Source organism: Schistocerca gregaria, chromosome 2 (assembly GCF_023897955.1).
Source record: "Schistocerca gregaria isolate iqSchGreg1 chromosome 2, iqSchGreg1.2, whole genome shotgun sequence".
Lineage (NCBI taxonomy): Eukaryota > Metazoa > Arthropoda > Insecta > Orthoptera > Acrididae > Schistocerca > Schistocerca gregaria.
Window position 1 is genome coordinate 83,333,393 of NC_064921.1, and position 19,369 is coordinate 83,352,761.

Here is a 19,369-nt window from a genome sequence, read left to right on the forward strand (position 1 = left end):
TAATGTATGCAAGTAGAGCACAAGCAAATAAACGCTGATGCACACAGACACCTGATGCAGCCATGGACGACATCAGAATGAGAGCGACTGGGGGTGAGGGTATGCTTTATATAGGTTCATTGATTCAGCATTAGCCAATAGAGACATTGGTTCCTGCAAAAGTTCACACAAACCGGAAGTAGCCACTTGAGAGAGACAGAGACAGGAAGTAAGTCTGGAATTTCCAAATTAAAGAAACGCCACCAACTGATGTTTTGTTTGGGGACTACGAGAACAAATGGAGTTTCTTTGGGCTCCTCTTTGACCGGTATCAGCGAATACGTCAAGCAAATAATTGAGGACGTAGGTTGCAAGTGCTACTCTGAGATGAAGAGGTTAGCACAGGAAAGGAATTCGTGGCGGGCCGCATCAAACCAGTCAGTAGACTGATGACCAAAAAAAAAAAAAAAATGTTTTGTTGGGAAACACTAAAGTTTGTCTATTTCATCTATTTACGCTGGCTCAAAACATTGATAATGCAGTCTGAAATTACCTAACGCTGAATACGCTTTGAAGGATTCATTCTAGACGTAAGTTACACTTTGTTGGTGCGACTGAGAACAAGTGATGAGAGTGTGATTTTGTGCCAGAGTAACAATACTACACCCCTTTCCCCGTTTGTAGCACTGTCTCAGGTGATGGTCGTGTTGCACGTGTCTGCAGATTAGCGATCTGCGGCGCATATAATTTGTTATCATGGGCACAAAATATGCAAAGTCGCAGGCAGGTGATCTGTTCGATGGATCACAGTTACTCTCTAATGGAGCCCTGAAATCGCGGCAGATTCCAGAGTGTGACACTCCCGTTCGCCAGTCGTACCAATTTGACTCACTTTACAGCAGCACACACAAAGAGATCAAGTGTTACTGCGGTAAACTAGATACAAATGAGATTGACCTCGGCACAGTGAGTTGTCCAAGATGACTGAGGTCTAAACTGTCGGTAAAGCTAAGACTTCACCACAGCCTCCCCAGTCAAGACCCATTCTCCACTCGTCCTCTTCCATCACAACTCAGTAAACTTCCAAAAGTGAACCAGAGGAACTGCCCCCACACGGGTTTCGTACCACTCATAAGACTCCACGAGTACTAGACATCCCCCCTTTAACTCATCTGCTCTACCTTCCAGTCAACCCTACTCAAAGTTAATAACATTCTTTTCCCTGCTGGAGAAGCAGCCAATCCCTCACTCGTAAATTTCCGCGCTGGAAGGAGAAGACATTATGCTCCCGAATTTTGTTTCCCACGACCACTTTAGGCGGCATGTATTGACAATTTTCCTTTAGGCCTAAAGTGAACAACACATTTATCACAGACATCATTATCTTGACAGGCTGAATGTTACAGCATGTCTGAGCAGGGGCCTTGGCTAAACTAAGAGAAGTGACTGTGTCCCAAAATAGACTACTCCAGAATCACAATAAATGTTGCGACTTGTGCAAGAATTCTTCTGAAGGTGTGAGGCTTTCCAAGCAACTCCGCAGGCAGATGGAGGACACCTGAAGGCTCTGTCTGTAGTGTCCAGTGCAAGGCGAACATCGAAGATCTTTACACATTGGACATTTATGACACAGTTGAAACGCCTTGGCCGGCGACCAAATTTCTCTCCTGTACCCCTGTCCTTCTCATGTACAGGAACAGCTAACGGGTGGATCCAGGTAGGCAGGTTTTCGCCTCTTCGGCCAAATACATTGTCTGCACACCAGTATGAGAAATTCTTGAGACCAGCGTACTGTACCCGGTAAGTGATTTGAGATGTTCCTCCCCCTAACAGCTGCACGTAGCTTCCAAGCCACAAACTCCACTGCAAAATTAACTGTTTAAATAACCAAACCGGATGCTGGTTCTCAACTCGAGAAGATACTATTCGAATGAGAGCTACCATAAACATCCCTCATGCATTAAGAATTTACATGCTCCCACAAAGCCTGCTCATATTTATAATTTCCTGTCGTCTCACAAAAAATGGTGTCTAGGGTGTCGTAGAAACATTAAGGAAGAGCCTTGAATATGAAAATAAGAGAGAGACTTTTTCTCTCTCAGTGCCAATATTGTACAGCTGAGGCAGTGACGTTACAAATGTTGGAGGCCAAGCCGTGAGAACTGATGGGTGTTTGGGCTTACTCCCAAAGGTGTCAGTAAAACAGCGCTATTTGTAAAAACATTTTATTAACGTGATTGCTAGAATGGATATTGTCTTCTTCAGAGTGGAGGAAACTGTCCATGCTGCTCGTTCAGGTATGTGTGAGGAATGCTAGACACAGCACCCCAGCAGCCCACGTAGACTTCAGGGACGCTGCCTGACAGTGTGGTGATATACGGTGCAGTACCGGAGGAGAGCTAGGTAGCCACAGAAGCGCCCCTGTGAATACGATGGGCCTCAGTGCTCTCCAAGATGGCCGCGCACTTAGACCTGTGTCCACAGCATCTTCCAGAAGGTGGTCTTCGTGAAGATAAAAGCCCAGGGCTCCCTCTGCACACACAGAGTACAGCCAGGAAGGCCTGGGAGATGGAACTGAGATGCCCACCCAGCAGATTCAAGTCAGTCGGTTTGACCGTTCACCAGAGGTAGGCCACCCTGTGACCCATCGATACTGGCGGCATGGAGCGATGGCGTCCGCTCACAGCTGGCTGGCTGGTGCCCCGAAGTCTTCAAACAGGCCATAAACAGCAGATCATTTTTCGCCAGCAGCCGGCCGCAGTGGCCGAGCGGTTCTAGGCGCTTCAATCTGGAACCGCACGACCGCCACGGTCGCAGGTTCGATTCCTGCCTCGGGCATGGATGTGTGTGATGTCCTTAGGTTAGTTAGGTTTAAGTAGTTCTAAGTTCTAGGGGACTGATGACCTCAGATGTTGTCCCATAGCGATCAGAGCCATTTGAACCATTTTGTTCGCCAGCACAGTTAACTTGTAACTAGCATACGGAATGAGCATCCACTGAGAACGAGGAGTATTGAAATATCACGTCACTGTAGCTGGTGAGGCAGCCATTTGCCCTCGTTTAAGCGGAGGTGTCAGTGCTCTTGTTACCACCGTGATGTCTCAGTTATGGAAGGGTTTCGCATGCCTCTGCATTTCTCATCAGCAATGGAAAGCCTTGATGTGGCGGAGCTCGGATGTTGCATGTTATTACCCCTTACTGTAGATGTTGTTCGATAGTAATCCCAAAAGTAAGGTCTCCTATTTTTTATAAGTACATAGACCTGTTTATTTCTACAATGGTTTTCATCAGTTTACAGTTTGAACATTTAGCTATTTTTCGACATAATCACCATTTCTGTCGATGATTTTTGTAGACTCTGTGGCAGTTTTTGTATTACCGTGTCATACCAGCTCGCCGCCATGCTGCTTAGGAAATTTTGAACCTCTTCTTTCACCTCGTCGTCTGAGATGAATCGCTGGGACCACAATTAACACTGGCCGGTACTGTGAGACTGAAAAAACTCAAACGGGCAATTCAGAACCGAAGAACAGGAATGTTTAGCAAGGGCGTACACATTCTCCATGACAACGGTCGCCCACACATCGCTCGGCAAACCGTTGCTCTCCTGCATCAGTTTCAGTGGAACATAATCACCCACCCATCCTATTGTCCTGACTTGGCGCCCAGAGACTATCACCGGTTCCCTAGGTTAAAAGAACATTTGGGCGGAAAGCGGGTCAGCTCCGACGACGAGGTGAAAGAAGAGATTCATAACTTACTGAACAGCATGGCGGCGAGCTAGTATGACATTGGCATACAAAAACTGCCACAGCGTCTACAAAAATGCATCGATAGAAATGGTGATTATGTCGAAAAATAGCTAAATGTTCAAGCTGTAAACTGATGTAAACCATTGTAGAAATAAACAGCTCTATGTACTTATAAAAAAATAGGAGACCTCACGTTTGGGATTACCCTCGTAGAACGACAGTCTGGGTGCTGTTGTATTGTACAGTTTGTGCTCTTTGCTATTGCTCTTTTCCCTAAGTGGCAATGAGTTATGAGCATTGCCTTGCTTTTGCAATGTTGGCATTTTTTTTGTCAATGTGTCCATAGTCACACCAAGGCAAGTACTGGCATATGGTGAGAGGTTCAATGTATCTCTTGATTCGAGTTACATCATGTACCTGGATGTTAGTAACCTATACAAGTATGCTATGCAACAATCGCTGCAGACTGATGAGTTTCGATGGGTGCCCAAACCTGTATACCAGGGATTAGGTGAAAAAGCGATGGTATGGCAGCTGATTCTGATGTGGGCATGTGATGGAGGCAGATCTCATATCCCCTGATGCCCATGTTGATTTTCTACTGTGTCCAAAACAATTAGTTCTGCGAGGAGACTATATCCCAAAACTGATGACAATGTTGGGGACCAAGTGGAGATACATGATTGCTTTGTATTGTAATCTTCGGCAGTGTCTCAGATGTGGGTTGAGGCTGGTTAGGATCACCTGGGCTATCTCTTACAATCAGTCCACCTGTCTGAAAGTGTGTACTGATACGAGTACAATGCTGAGGGCTTCTGTGATGAGTGACTTTGAGAAACATTGTTTAAATTAATGAATAATTCAGTTGTTGGCAAAACAATGGAGAATTTGAGGGGACATCGCGAAACATTTATAGGAACCAAAAGGAATGGGCGTTATGGCGTAGGAAAAAGCATCACTAGGCCAAATTTTAAATGGGTCACAATATTCAATGAGAACTTTGTTGCTGTGGAGATGGTGAAGGTTGCAGTAGAGTTCGAAACCTACCTATGTGGGGATGTGCGGACTAGACCTTTCCGAACTCCATATTTACCCATTCCATCGTGAGTTTGTGAAAACTTATTTTTCAGATCCAGAGTTACTTTGTATTGATGCAGATACCTTTGTCTCGAGGGTGAAGAACTATAATGAGGTGTCACAGTGAATAATTCAACACTTGTTCATACACAGCCAATAATCCTTAGAGTATTGTTCGACAGAACAAAAAGGTTATTAGTCTAATGAAAGATTAGGTGGATGGGCCACAAATTGTGGAGTTTGTGGGACTGTGAGCAACAATGCATGCCCATTGCACAATGGAAGGTGCCACCCAGAAGTGGGCTAAGGGTGTGCATTTTGCGGCATCATCAGCCTTCGCAGCCAAAGACTATTTGCAGTGCCTGTATAGATATGTTCATGGTGCTCCTCAACAGCTGCAGCATATAGTGTGGCAAACTGTTATTCAATCTTGAGAACACAAGGTATATAGTGTGCTGCAGTCTAAAGTCATCCTGTCGACCCATGTTAATAAAATGCTCATTTGCGATGACAGGTTTTGAACTTCACTTGTTGAGCAGGACGGGGTGGGGGACACTGATTGAGAGGGAGAGAAAGAGACTGGGTGTAAATGTTGCAGAATAGTATGATCCTTTTATCATAGTGTAATCGTGAGTGTGCATGTTTGCGATGTACATCTTCATTTACTTATTTATTTATTTAAGCACACTGTGTGTGTGTGAGGAATGTGTACTGCATGTACTTCTAAATATATACCTTGTAAAATAAATCTATATGTCATATCTGGCAACAAGAATTGGACTTGTAAAATATCTGTGTACCATGCACAGCGCCAAAAAAAATTGTACATCACGAAAATATACGCTTACCTTGCATGTCACGAAAATAGATTACTTTGTAAGTTTCAGCTGCCACTTGAAGTTCAAGCTGATTAGTTTTTAAGTGTAGGTTTATATACATAATTCACACTCCATCAAAATGTTTTTGTATAACAACCATGTAAGTGCTACCATTGGTACTAAGGAATTTAGTTATAGTGCAGGAATAAAAGTATCTCTGCATTAGTTTATAGTGAAGATCTATATAGATCTGAAAATTGTGAATATGTCCACTAGTGAAGTTTTTTATTGTGTAAAAAAAGTATCTCTACGTTGAATATTACAACCAAATTGTATCTCAAGAACCAAATTGTATTTCAAGAATGAAACTGTATTTTTGAGAAGTGAATAAACGAAAAATTCGCTACGATGCGCCTTTGCTGTTGTTATTTGCAAGAAAGAGTTGTCCAAATTGTATATATGAAGGTGAATTAACATGGAAGATAACAAAATCTGTAGAATAGTCGCGTGGGCTTATACTTATCATGCAGCACAAATTGTCTTAAAGGAGCAGTGGGCATGTGACTGTGAAGAAAACAACAAACATAGTATCTGGGCAAAGCTGTTTATTACCAAGGTAGAAACAGGATGAAAAGAAATCATACAAATATTGTGAGGTAAACATTCATTTATTTTTCATCCAACTTAAAAGATATTTTACATTTTCATAAGCAAACACAACACTATTTTCCACATCTTCTTCATCTTGAGTTGACGGAGAGCAGGACACCCGTGGAATTCCAGGCCTTAAATAGCAGCGGACTTGAAAATTCGAGCCATCCATGTAATACTCTCCTCACATTGACGTAGATGATGGTATCTGTGTGGCCGAATAATCTAAGCGACAACACCATGTCTTTGTAAGGCATACCAGGGTCATTCCAGTGAATTCAATGATAGAAAGGTGTTGATTACTTTGCAGTTCCCGTGTTTTAGCTCACTTCACAGCGTTGAAAGACCTTGGCGATGCAACGTTAGCTGAGAATGTCTCTACTATTCCGGCTTCTGCTGTGTATGCCTTGAATGCAACATCTTTAAATGCGAACTGTCTACGTTGATCATCACTGAAACCCTCAGCGTCTGGAATGATGTTCACATCTTTAGATGTCATTTTGAAATGCTCAGAGCGTAGCTCAGCACTTGTTCATTTCTACAGTTTGTTGTGCAACACCATTGAGTGGGCAGTAGTTATTGACACAGTCATGTAGAACTAGAGCATATGCTGCAGTGTGTTTTGGGAAATTTTCTGAAAATTAAAATTCAGTTTGTACATACACAGCTCCAGATTTAATTATCTCATTCTGTTTTGAGCAGACTATGACAGTGAATGGCAACAGCTCTTTTAATTTCCATGGACTAAGTAGACAACCATCCTCTTCATAGTATGAAGCACAGAACCATGTGTACGTGTCATATGTTACACTGTATACATTTTCATACTACAGGTGTCAATCATCATACAGGTAGAATTCGGATATCAGGTAGACTCTGTCATTAGTCAACCTACAATCGTCGATTTTCGTGGAATCATTTGTTACAGTCCCTGTTCTATTGGTCTGAAACGCAAGTGTGATGAACCTGGTCATATCCAGCTGGGCTGAGGTTTTAGTAGCCCACGTTCATCTGCTTGCATCTGCTTACCATACCACTGGGTGCTCGAAAACCTCCCGTGAATGGAAAGATATTGGTAGAAATACACCAGCATTGAGAACCATTAAAAGCTTCAGATGCTGTTTATCTGATACAGTGATGTGTGGCATTTTCCATATTTTCTATTGATGGTGATCTCGTTTCCCTCTTGGGCTCCTTCAGTATATGAGTTTGTTATCCGTCGCACTTCATACCAGAATAAGTTCCTGTTTAGCACTAAGAACAATTTGCTGCATGTCTTCAAAGTATCTCATAAACAGTTTTGAGGTATACATGCAGTAAATCTCTCATACTCTTTCACTGTTCTATTCACTGGCTCGTCTATGAACCATCAAGCCATTTTATAATTTGTTCAAATCCTAAGGAGAAGCAGAGACAAACGTTTTATGAATTGATATATATCTATGTTACATCTACAGTCAATCTCACCCCAATTAAGTTCGTATTGTATCTCATGAAACAGGAGCGCTAGAGTATTATTTGTAAAGTTCATGCCACTATATTAGTACCACCCCTTTTGCTAAATTATCGATCAAGATATATGACACTTTTGCATGGGAGTGTTAAAGCGTCTTGGTGTTGTATGACTATTCTAATTTCATCATTCAGATTCAATGTAGTAAATCCATAAAGTTTATGCAAGAAGTATTCCTGGCATATAATACGTTTGTCATATTCCACCAGGCTAGTTCTATCGACTGACGTCATCGCGAGGTTTCAGACCAGTTGATGCAAGACACTCGTAGTGTGCACGTGTTATCACGTTGCCGTTCTGTTGTGAAGTGCCGCAGTGTGTGATGTGCACATTGATTTTATACTGCGACGTTCTCTAAGAAACAGAAACTTTATGATTACGTTAAATGTATGTCTGATCTGTAGAACGGGTACTGAACTCGAATTATCGTGCAGCCTGTTGTAAGTGCAAGTGGTGTCCTTACTCTGTGTTACTGTTAGAAAAACTTTACACGAATTTATTGGACAATGCATCTCGCAATACCAATAAAGAAATGCAGTTACTGCAAAATACATTCAGCCCCTTAGGCACGGCATCATTTGGCCCTGTTAAAAACTGATAACTTTGGTCCCTGTGCACATAACAAATAAATTAAATTGTCTTACCTCTAAAGCACCAACCGAGTAACGCGATATGTTGTGGTGTCTCATGAAAAACGAAATTGTGCTACCTACAGGCTGGCCGTAATACTTGAAAAGCACATGAAATTCTTTCGCCTGATTAACGAGAAGGTTTAAGAAATCCATCTTCTTTGAAAAATATATGACGTCGAGAGGGAGGCGGTACTGATTGTGGTGAATTACTAACATTGAGTTCTTTTTAGTAAAAATTATATTGCAAGTTGATTTTGTCCTTCCAAAAACTTGTGATAATTGAAGCTACATTAGTCACAATTGACTGACAAACAGCGATAGTTAAACTGCAAGCATTATCTAACCTTAAAAATCTAACATAAATACAAATCATCAGATTACATATGTGCCTGTTAGCAAATCTTAGAAGAATTACAAAAGTGAAATATCCAACTAGTCTTTTCTATGAAATCAGATTACTTAAATGTTGGGGTTACTCAACAATTAAAAATTATCAGCCAACTCATCTACACTAACGCAGTGGCAAAAACAAAAATCATAATTATTTAACATCTTTGGCTTGCTTGGATGAAGACTTCTGCTTCCATGTTCAACAATATTGACACACCTACATTAATCTAACACTTGGCGGCTTCACGCAGCACACCATAAAAACTGCCTACTCCATCGCCTTTCCCTCACAGACAGTTACCTACAACTGTGCACCAAGCGCTCTCTTACTCCAGCACTATAATAAGCTCAGACCTGAAGCAGTCTGGCTCTGTGGTCGTGCACAGTCAGCGATCTGCATTATAAAGCCTATCAGACACATACATAGTTTATAAAATCATATTCTTGTGCCACATACAGATGTGTCCAGTAGATTCCTTTCAATACCTAATGCCCATCCTGTCTTTGTTGACAAGACAATGGGGCTGGGACGCTGCTGCGAGTCCTGCCTGCTTGAAGGTCTCCACCACTGCTTCCGGTCTCTCAAGAAGGCTAGGGCCTTTGTTCTCGCTGAGAGGTTGAGGTGGGTCCATTGCAGGACCTGGCTAGTTGAAGATCTCCGCTAGTTCCACTTCTCTGCACGTTCGAGGTCACCGCTGGCTCTGTTTTACATGTAGTCATACAATGATTTACTGGCCACTTAAGTCAATGAGTTGGTTATCCTGGTCCATAACACATAGCTCCACATTGTCTAATGTCTGAGCTGTTATTGGAAGATAAATAGCGCTGGGAGGGGTCTCATGGATCTTATATCCTAACTGTTGGTAATAATCCGTTAATTGTATGAATCAATCTACTGTTGAGATAAGAGCGTGTTGCAGGGTTACACTCGACACAGATAGTACTGACAGGAAATATATCAACTGACTAGTTGTATGTGTGAACTTTATTAGGGTCTTTCTTCAAAACCTGTCCTTTTGTGAAACCCAGCAGCCGTTCTGTTGAACTTTTCTGATTAAAGTCAATCACTGTATTCGGTCTCTTCGTTTCAGATTTAAGTGTGTTAAGTGATGTTTGGACGTAGCACAATTCCTTTTCCTGTGTATTTTAAAACGTTATCTTCAGTATTGTCTGCACTGGGTTCTGTTTCCACAATTTCTGTTCCACCATTAATTTATAGATGAACTTTATTGTTATCTTCTGTGATATTCGGAACTCTGTTGTATGTCTGCAGCCCAGTTGGAGCAATCCTCCACTCCTCATTGCTTAAATCATTCAGTGGGAAGTAATTCGCTCGTAATACAGACGATCTTTCTTTTAAAGTCAGTGCATGTGATACTGCATCTGAACCTCAACTGATGAGTGGATGCTTATATAATCTTTTTCATAGACTTCAGGAGGAACATGATGCACAGATGCCCACACAAGTAAGAATTGGGGTCTTGGTAGCGACGAAAATTTTAGAACATACGTGTTCTGTCACTAAGTATCGTTGTAGCTCTTCTGGTGGCTGCACGTCTCCAAATGAGTCAAAATCGTAGATTTGGTTTGTATTTTTCTTAACACACGCCGGCCAGTGAATTACTGATCCCCAGCAACACCTACATTCACAATTCCGCTTTCTCTGGATTTTCCCATAGACTTTGGAAATGTATCCCACATAAACACACCATGGGCTCTTGGAATGCTGAACCTTTTCCTAACAAATTTTAGCAGATCTGTACTTGTAAGCGATCTATCCATTAGGATAGGTAATAGGATTTTTTTTATTCATGAAGATACCTATCCTTTCTTGTATGGTTTCAGGTATAGTCCTTTCTACTGCTTTCATATGTGATTATGTCTTCTTGTCTCCTCTAGCTGCTCCTAGGAATTCTACGCGTTCCTCACTGTTTTGGCAATAGCCACAGCACCACTAGCCAGTGAACCCATCGCCGAGAAACCTACGAGGTCATGAACGAGGAAGGTCATAATTCTGCCAGATGTCTTGGGTATTGGCTGAATTCAGGATGCTTTAACTGGTCCTTTATGCTTCAATGCTCTTTTAGCTGCATACATCACTGTCAGGACACAGTGTTTTTAAAGAACCCTGCCCTGACTTCTTCTCCTTTTCCACCATCTTCTTCTGCACTGCATGACGTGCAGCGTTCATAGCTTGCTTGAAATTCATACCCAAGGCCAACTTAATTTTAACACATTTGGTTTTATCAACTAAAAATGCTGCAAAGTGCTGCACTATATCAGTGTCTTTTTTCACACATATTGCCTTGGCTTTATCACCTAAAATTCGATCTGCTGTGTGACATCCTGCAAGATCTTTATGTTTTGCATATGCAGTGTCGTGTTCCAAACATGCCTCATCAAGCAGATTAATACCCTTATCACCACAAGCCAAACGTTTTGAGGCTTTGTACCAGAATGTGTACCCCAGAATGTGTAACTCAACTGGAAATTTGTCGGGAATACCACCATCTCCTATGACGTGTCTCTTGTCATGAGTGTTATGCTACTGTACTCTGTCAATCCTATTTCCTAGCATATCGTCAGTGTCAATACAGCTGTTTTGTGTTGCAGTAAAACGAAGCCATTTGACTAGTGCCCTATTCCCTTGACATATTATGACATGATCTGTAAGAGACACATAAGGTTCTGGGCTCTTCTGCATCTCCTCTGTGTAAAATCATCCTGAAATATCAACGCCACTGCTATCCTTTAAGATATAAGTTCAGGGATCTGTTCTCTGCTCTTTGGAAACTATGAATATCTCACTCGAGCAGATTGAATGGTACAACTTCTCAAATGCTGTGATGTGTTTTGAGATATGCACCTAGCACCTACATTAAATTTCTGTTTATGTGAATCTAGCATTGACAGTATACCATATCCATGAGTCCATTATCATGAAAATCGATCCGCCTCATTTTTATTATGCTTTCTTTGGTTCCATTATACTTGTTATATATACTTCTTATATATTCTTATATATTTCTGAGAGGATATTCATCCATTTGTATGAGCCACAAAGATTAAAATGCATCCACATTTGAACGTTTATTGTTGTGTTGAGACATTCCACAATACTCACCTTCAGGTGGGTGAATGTTACGTAGTGTTGTGCTCCATACCGCTGCATCATGGTCTTGAAATACTTATCGCAAAACTCTCCATTGTTGTTTAGGTATCGATTCGTTCCAGTCTGCAACAAACACTCAGACACCTCTGTGATGTCTCTCCCCATTTATTTTTTGACAGGTAATGACCCGGAAGATTTTGAGTATGTATCAACGATCATTAAAATATATTTGATCCATTATTTGCACGTGAATATTCCCATATATTTACAAGGTCAGCCTGCCATTTGTCATCCAAACCTTTGATCATAACATGTCTATGAGGGTATGTTTTATGTGCTGGTTCGTTTAGTTTCTGTCTCTATACTTATTCGATTATACATCCCCCTCTCTCTCTGCTTAGAGATTACTGAAACAGCAATTTGAATGAGCAGTATTACCAGCATCAGCTGATGGCATGTGTAGTCACAGTTCGTCTGTTAGGTCATTGGGATCGTCACAGTATATCTACTGCATGTGGTCGAATGCTGACTCTTTTATGTTGGTTATCAATACCATCACTAATTCTATAGCAAGCATCTAATGGTTTTCAAATTTGTACCACACCAATTTCCACTGCAGCGTCCTCCAGCGAGTCCAGACTGGCTGTGACCTCCACCATGACTGGGCCAGCAGCAGCCACCGATGGGTTGTGAGGACCTGCAGTGACCTCTGGCCTGTTGAGACCAGCAGCAGCAGTACTGTAGGATTTTGTAGCGCACCTAACCAGCGTGTTCAGGCTGGACAACGAGCTATTATTATTCATCCTGGTCAACAATTTGGGTAATGAGGACATGTAGCTAGTCCCCAACTCTCAGAAGAACAGTGCAAGGGGCCCTACACCACACGGTGCAGCTCATTACTGGTCTTAAACATATGCACCATCCCAGAACATTCCACTGTTTCTGCAAGGACAGAGTGTTGATGTGGTGGAGGGGAAGTTGGCAGTTCCTCCCAGTGATCTACTGCTTTTCACTTCAACTTGTAATTTCACAGCTAGCTGTTTAAAGCACTTAAATATTGGTATAGAAGCACCAGTGGACAGTGACTCGCATGTTGCGTTAACGATTGAATAGGTATAGAGAATCGTTTAAGTACAGTTTACGGAGCCGGAATGGCATGTGCAGAACTCTACATCTGTCAACAGATTCCCTCTGAGTACTGACCATCTCGTCCACTGTTGGACATTTACTGTTCTGGCCTGATGCTATCTTTAACTTCACTGTAAGATGGCGTGGCGCTCATGTTGAATCTGGAGGGCAATCAATTTACTGCAACACTCGATCATTACAAACTTGGTCACCCTACAGATGGTACTACCCATTGTGTTGGCAAGAATGAATAATACGCTGCTATGTGTTCAAACTGTGTATAAAGACAATGTGAACTATCTCCATACATGTAGTGTGCATGTAGACGATTTAAATCAACGCATAAATACAGTGTCAAAAGAAGAAGCTAAAGAAATACCCATCAGTTTCAGAGAAATGGACACTGTGCATACAAAACAGCTTTATTTGTTAAGCTCTGTACATTTGTGAACATAAAGATAGAACCAGTTGTTTTTTTATGTAGTGTCCCAATGTATGCCTGTTGAATAAAAACATGTACCTTACTGTAAACCATGTTATGCCTAGAATACCACAGCAGCACCAAACTGTGTGAGTCACCTCGTCACCACAATCAATGTCTTCAGTCATTGTTAAACTGAATGATAAACCATACTTTCATGTATGTACACCCAGTAACTAAGCTGGTGACATATGTATTTCTATAAAAACCCATTACACGCCAAAACCTGTTGTAGTCGGTATCGTGGCAAGGTGGGTGAAACATCAGGACTTTGTTGTAAGTAACTGGTCCTAAGACTGTGAGGAAGAAGACCAGAAGAAGAAGAAGAAGAATAGAATACTCTGACTCAATACTGGATACATGCAGTTTGCTGGAATCACACACAGTGTGGATTTCTAGTTATTGATAAATCAGGAAAACTGAATGACATTAGGTAAAGTCAGAACTTTCAGGAGTTTCTGAGAGAGAAAGTAGACAACTTAGCCATAAAGGCTGATGGAACTGAAATGAATATACATGACATAATTTTAAAGTTTGACAGACTTCGATTGAATGTATATAAGGGTCAGCCTGCGAATAGTCTATTTAGTATGTCAGAGGATGCCAGTTAAGCATAAGGTCATCACAGCATAGAAGGCTATTCAGGAGAAGTTACAACAGCTAGGCTTAGGACATTTGGATCGATACCAGACACTGAGAGAAACCTTTAAACTAGTTACCGAATCTCTCAGTGAACACTCCGCGAAATTTCACAACAATGATGGCATTGCTGACTTCATTAATCATGACAGCAATGATAGTATGGACAAGACATTCGGCATCATTGGTGAAAATTCATATGTGGTTGGCATGTGGCCTGTAAGTTTAAAAGAAAAAACAACACAGGTAGGTGATATGCAATTTTAAAGACCAACTCATCTAATGTAGCTCATTTTACTAAATCCTACGAAAACTGCAAATTATTCACCCAAACATCTGGAGATATACAGTGAAACACTGCAGGTGACTGTTGTACTTAGGAATGTGGGAAACAATAACATGGAAAATATTAAGAGTCCCTAAATACAAATATGGACTTAAACATGGAGCTGAACGACGTGTACTTACTTTTAAGCTTCTTCTGCAAGATGGAGGTGGAAGAGGATCTTGGCTCCTGTTGACACTTCATTGTTCTTCCACTGACTGACTGTGACTGAGAGCACATCCATCTTATAGTCCCTTACATCACGACCACATGATCAGATGTAGTGTTCCTACACTCATATTGACCCCCACCAATTTTCAAGTGGGGAGAGGGAATGCTGTCTTCCTATTGGTTATAGAGGGAAGTGGTGTGGGAAAAAACATGTTTTCAGTGGCAATTTTGTGAACAAGCCCAGTAGAGGCCCATATGCAAATGTGAACACCTCTGGTTCATTCAGTCTAGGGTAATGGAATATAAAGAAGTTGTCTCCTGCATTGTGGCTTGACCAGCCATTTCAAAATATATGAACAGCTCCAGCACAAGCAGTAGTCTCTATGAGCTGTGAAATGCATCTTCAGTATATCCCACTGCATCGCCACTATTTCCTGAAAATTATTCACACCATGCTCATCCATTATCATTTTCTTCCATTTCTCTTGTAGGACGCTATGGACACATTTCTCAGCTGTATACTTACAGGTAATACACTGACACACTGTAGCAACATAGTTCTGAACTACAATATCCAGCAAAATGCATACTATACGACAACACATCCAGTTTTTTCCTCATCACATGAGTGCTGCATAATGAGATATTTCCTGTCTGACAGCTAAACACTGGGCGATTTAGGGGTAGAAACCAATTGGAAAGCTGCTGTCACCTGGCAGTAGTGTGTGGAATTAGAGCCTCAGTAGTTTTCCAACCTTTTCAGTGTGCAGATGCATGTTCTCAGCACTCTGCTCAGTACCCATTGGCGCTTGGTCAGCTGACAAATGCATGAGTGGCTCAGAATGGCGGCTAAAATCTTGGAATTGATTCCATTCCTCATTATTCCTAGTTATTACGTCAGTTCAAGTGGGGGAGGGGGCAGGAGGAGTCCTGTCTCCCATAAACTGAATATGACAACTGAAGTGCACATAATATTATTATGTTAGTTGATATTGATTTGAATTTCGTGTTGTGAGACCCTTCGTCTCCAGTATCTCATCAGAGATTAAATCTTTTTTCCACCAATTTCCCGATGGGGGATTGGGGAGGGTGAAGTGGGGAAGGGAAAGGCAGGGATGGATGATTTCCTAGGAGGGGAAAAATGGTTTACAACTGAACTGCAGAGGGGTGACAAAAGAGAATTCCTTTTCCCAGAGGGGTAGGGAAAGAGGAGGGGGAGGAGGAGAAGTGAGGATTATTCAGAAGCATGAATTATCCCCAGGGGGCCATAAATCAGTCCCAGCGGCCATCAACATCTCACCAGAACAATAGGAGGGGGAGGAGTGAGGACTTCTCAGAAGGATTGGTTGTCCCCAGGGGGTCATAAATCAATCCCATTGGTCATAAACCATTTATCAGAACAATAGTTTAAGGAGAGGCATCGTTTAGTTGATTAATTTTATTAATTAGCACATCAATGTGACATCAAAAGTGTGCCAGAAGTCTCTTTGCCTCACTATTGATGACTGTTGCATTAAGTTGCTGAGGGACCTTAATGACTAGTGTCGAATATATAAACAGTAAATGGACTCAACATTGCTTGGTTTCAGCTTGTTTTTGCTTGTAAGTCAGCAAGTTCTCTCATAATCAGAGCTGATAACAGTATGTTAGAAAAGTAGTTGGTACAACTTTTTCACTAAGTTTCGGAATTAATTCTTGCAGACACTCTAATCTCTCTCTTATCCACAGCCTAGTCCACACGAATGCAGAGCTTTACACATTTATAAACAACGTGACTTTGAGGTTAAAGTAAACTGCAGTGAAGAGAATGTGTAACCTCTAGTTCTCTGTAACTTAGGTGAATGTTATTGTTTCGAACGCCTTCTTCGCCTCAGATGCTGTGAACCAAATGGTCATAGCTCTCTCTTTGATACTACTTGTGAAGTCAAACTGACGTCACGTTTGCATGAAGTGTAGTGAAGTGAGTGTTCCCTACCACCCACGCCAGCGCGTCCCACCACTTGTCTATTTGTCTGGGTGTACTGCCCACAGCAGTCTTCGGCGCTGGCTCGAGCCAAAGTCTAAGCTTCCAGTCAGTACCGCAGACAACGAACCGTCAGAGCAAACCTCGCCTCGTCGAACTTGAAGCGCTACCTGCACGCCTATCCCGCACTGGCCGGGCTAGCGTAGTTGGCAGGAATACAATCGTGGTGTAGGATTCAGTGTCGCGGCACATCTCATAAACTAAACCTCTAGAAATCTGAATACAGCGTAAGAACATACCTCCAGAGTAGAGAGCATTTTGCGCGCTTGCCGTTCTTGACCTATGAGGGCATGAGGAGTTGAGTAGGTCTGTGATACTGGCATGCTTACCGGTTTACGCGTGTTATTGATTGTACACCAGAAAGCATACATAAATCAGTCACTTGAATCAAACCTGAGAGACCAAGTGCGGGTTCCTTATAGGAAGGAGCAGTTAAAGGAAATCGAGACAGATGGGAGAAAAGTAAGCAAATGTTTATTATTTCAAAAGTAATCGCCGTAACAGTCAATACACTTAACGCGCTGTGAGACAAAAGGTCGATGCCTTCATGGTAAAATGTTTGCTGTTGCCTGTGGAACCATGATTGTATCCCGTCGTGCACCTCTTCATCTGAAGCAAATCCTTCCTCATTGCCAATAGAGGTAATATCTATACTCGAAACTACCTCGCGTTACCAACGTCCGCACCATGCTCTTTATACGGGATGGTCAGAAGCCCCCTGAAAAGCTTGTGAGGGTATTGCTGGATAGGTTGTGCTGAGAAATAACCGCCAGGGAAAAAATTCGGCAGGCCGCAGTGGCCAAGCGGTTCTAGGCGCTTCAGTGTGGAACCGCGCCACCGCTACGGTCGCAGGTTCGAATTCTGCCTCGGGCATGGATATGTGTGATTAGTTAGGTTTATGTAGTTCTACGTTATAGGGGACTTTCCTCAGATGTTAAATCCTATAGTGCTCAGAGCCATTTGAACCATTTCAAAAAAACACATTGTGTCATTTCAGAGTTAATTAGTACTAAAGTTAGCCAATCATATTCAAGCGGCCCGCTATGTACAATTAGTGTCAGTTGTCCTCACAGCGCAGATGAGAGCGCACGAGACTGTTCAGCGTTTATCTGGACTTCGTTGCCGCATTTAAGGCTCTATTAAATGCTACGGACTATAAGACGCGCCTTAATTTTCAAGCAATTTAAAAAATTACATTTTTTAACATTTTCATTTGTAGACTGCAAAGCCAGACTAAATAAAATTTTTGGTTTATAAAACATCATGAAAATTTCTTCTGATCTTCTTTTTCTTCTGATTTTTTATCCTCTTTGTCGTCCTCGTTGTTCTCTTCATGTATAAGATGGTCTTCACTGCCATCAAGAGCTTTACTTACGCTGCACTTCTTGAAAGATTTAGCAATAGTGTCTTCTGTCACTCTAGAGCACGAATGTTTTATCCACTGACACACTTGTTTGATTGTAGGTCGTTTTAAAGCTATCTTAGACGTGAATTCATGTTGGGTTTCATCCCTTATCCACTTGTTCCATTCCTCTCTCATTTACACTTTAATTGGTTTGTCTATAAAGACACCAAGATATTCTCCCTTTCTCCGTTTCTCTTTCACATAATCTTTCAAGTGACTACCTAACGCCATCTAGCACAAGAACAGAATTCGTCTTCAGTAAAGCACTTTTCCTTCTCTCCCACACTCTGTTAATCCACAATTTCATACCAGCGTCGTCCATCCAGACCTTTTTATGTGCGTGAAGAAGAACATCTGGCGCTATTTCGGAAGGTTTTGGCATTGTTTTGCGCTTGAAAATGATTATTGTGTTAATATAAGTATCGTTAGCACAACATGGGACGCCAACAGCGTAGTGTATTTTTTCGTGTCCACTGGTTTTTATAGTTACAGTTTTAGCACGCTTCATGGCAACAATTTTGTTACTCGACACATCAAATTCAAAGGAGTTTCTTCCATATTCGCTATTTGGCCAAGCTCTACTATGGTTTTCTTTCGATGTGGCGTTTTCTGAGATGTTTTGGTTTACGTCTAGTAAGTGGTTTGCCTTAACGATATGTTCTACTATACTAGTCCTCTACCAGATGCTTTGTATTGAGGATATGTTCACCATTACCACATTACTTTTCCAGCAGGTGTTTCGCTTCGAAAATACGTTCACTCGTACTGTACTAGTTCTCTAGTACGTGCTTTGTCTTGAGATTATGTTCACTCCTGCCATACTAATTCACTATTAGACAGTTTGCCTTGAGGATATGTTTACTCCTACCACATTGTCCTCTAGTAGGTGCTTTGTATGGAGGATAAGTTCACTCCTACCATATCAGTCTTCTATTAAGTTCTGTGTCTTGGGATTATGTTCACTTCTACCATGCCAGTTCTCTAGCAGGGGCTTGCCTTGAGGATATGTTCACTCCTATCATCTAGTCTTCTGGGAGGTGCTTTGTCTTGAGAGCATGCTAACTCCTACCATACTGGTCCTCTAGTAGGAGGTGCCTTGCTTTCTGGATACATTCAGTCCTACTGTAAAAGTCGTCCTACCATGCTTCTCCTCTAGTAAGTGCTTTGTCTTAAGGATATGTTCACTCCTACCACACTAGTCCTTCATTAATTGGTTTGCCTTAAGGATATGTTCACTCCTACCATATCAGTCTTTTAGTAAGTTCTTTGTCTT